Source organism: Gavialis gangeticus, unplaced genomic scaffold (genome assembly GCF_001723915.1).
Source record: "Gavialis gangeticus isolate Ggan-Ray unplaced genomic scaffold, GavGan_comp1, whole genome shotgun sequence".
Taxonomy (NCBI): Eukaryota; Metazoa; Chordata; order Crocodylia; family Gavialidae; genus Gavialis; species Gavialis gangeticus.
This window is the reverse complement of record NW_017728996.1, coordinates 32,160,016-32,162,110: the sequence shown is the minus strand read 5'-3', so window position 1 is coordinate 32,162,110 and position 2,095 is coordinate 32,160,016.

Genomic DNA, 2,095 nt, shown 5'->3' with positions numbered 1-2,095 from the left:
GCCAACTACCCAAGCTTCCTTCATTACCAGGCTCTTCGTTACCCACTAAAACCTTTTGGAAACTGTATTATTTGGAAACTGCCCTTCCCCACTTCATTATTTCTGAGCTCCAAAAGACCCAGAGTTAGATGGTCAGTCTCTGGGGAGCGAAAGAGGCTTGTGAGCTAGAGCAGAAGGAAGGGGAGGCTGAAAGCTTAACTGAGTGTGTGAAGGGGTCCAGTGCGTCTTCTGCAGTTTGATGGGGGTTCCTCCTCCCTGCAGAGTTCGTGATGTCCACAGGAAAGGGGGTGGGGGGCAGGTGAACCTAGGAAGAATTGTCCGCTCGCTGTGGATTTCCTGAAGGCTGCAGAAAACGTGGAGTCTCAGGATGCTCAGCAGGTTTCTGTCATCCCCTCTGCTCAAGACTCACGGTGGAGAAAATCTCCTTTAACTAGGAATAACCCCCCCTGGCAATTGCTTTAATTTTGATATCCTATTTCTGAAAGTAAAAGAGCCTTATATTTTATTTTTTAATAAAAGCATTGGTTTTCAGTAGCCCTTTGATGGCCCATACTAAGCTTGCCCATCAGTTTTTCATAATGACGTTCCAAATGAAGTAAATAACTTGGGAAATTAAATTTTTATCAATTTATCTGGGCACCACCTCTGCCCAAATAGTCCACTAAACTAGGCCCCTATTTTGAGTCTTCTACACAGGGAGGGCTGAGGTGGCAAAAACTGACATGGCAGGTTCCTTAATTTCTGATGTAAACATGCAGCAATCCCTTGTCTGATTAACTTTGTATTTTGTAGAACTTGCTTCCACTGCCCCAGGCCAATCCTACCAGTTTTGAAGCTATGTCATTTTTGTGATTTTAAAAGGCAGCATTGAGCGTATTAGAGCAACTCAGCTGAAGTCGAAACTTTGGACTTGCTACTCTGCAAAAGTGTTCAATTGTGAAGAAAGGTTTGAACTGTTTTCAAAACTCATTTGTAGTATCTCCTTTATTTTGCTTTTTTTGGATACCTTGAGGGCTTCACCCCTCCAAAGGGGGACTGCAGTAGCAGGGAAACAGAGAAAGAGAGGACAGCAAAAAGTTATGGGCTAAAACTTGTTTGTTCGTTTCTGGTTTATTCATTTTTGTAACTCTGGGTTTAACAGCCCCTCGTAAACAACTGCTTAGGAGCCGGGCGGTGGAGCTGATTAATGGACACGAGAGGCCGGCTCGTGAGCGACCCCCTCCCCCTCGGGGGTTTTTGAAACACACTGGGGGGAAAATCCATCATCAGGAGAAGGGGAAAGACTTTAAAGGCTGCCTTCAAACTAATCCAGAAATGAGGGAGAGGGAGAGACTTGGGGTCAGGTCTGGCTCTCTCCTTTATCTCCACAGATAGCTGCGACTCCCTGGAGATTTACAGCTTGAAAGCACGTTGTGAGCGGGGGGAGGACGAGGCGGCAGAAGCTCGGACTTATGTCCCCTCTCCCCCACAAGAGCATCCCCTGCACGGAGGGCCGCGCTCCCCCCGCCCCGCGGAGTTTGGGCGGGCTCGACCGGCGGACATGTGAGCTCGGCCGGCCCCAGGTGCATTGTCCAGCCCGGTCCCTCCCCCACCCTTTCATCCCCAGCCCGGCCCGGCCCGGCCCGGCCCCTCGCCCCTCGCCCTCCCAGAGGCCAATGGAGACTAGATGCAGAAAGTAGAGCCGGGACAGCGGCGCGCTCGGGGAGGCTCAGTCCATCCCCTGTCTCCTCCCCTCGGCCATTGATCAGGGCTCGCGCCAGTCGCTGTGTCCGTGCGCCGGGCTTGGCCACAGGCAAAGAGTCCCCCGCCGAGCCGGGCACGTCTGGAGCCGCCGGCCCGCAGGAGCATGCCAGGCGGAGCCCGCTAAATGGCGCCTCTTTCTCGCGGGACGCTGCTGCGGGCGCTCATGCTGCCCCTTTCAGGTGAGCGCTGCCCCGCGCCGCGAACTTCCCGGGCATCCATCCCCGCGGGAGCGCCCCGCCGCCGGCTCCCGCTGTCCGGCTCTCCCCGCCTCCCTCCCGGCCATTGTCCGCGCTGGCCGGAGCCAGGGGAGGGAGCGCGGGAGCCCCCGGGCCGGCCCCGGCCATTGTCCGGC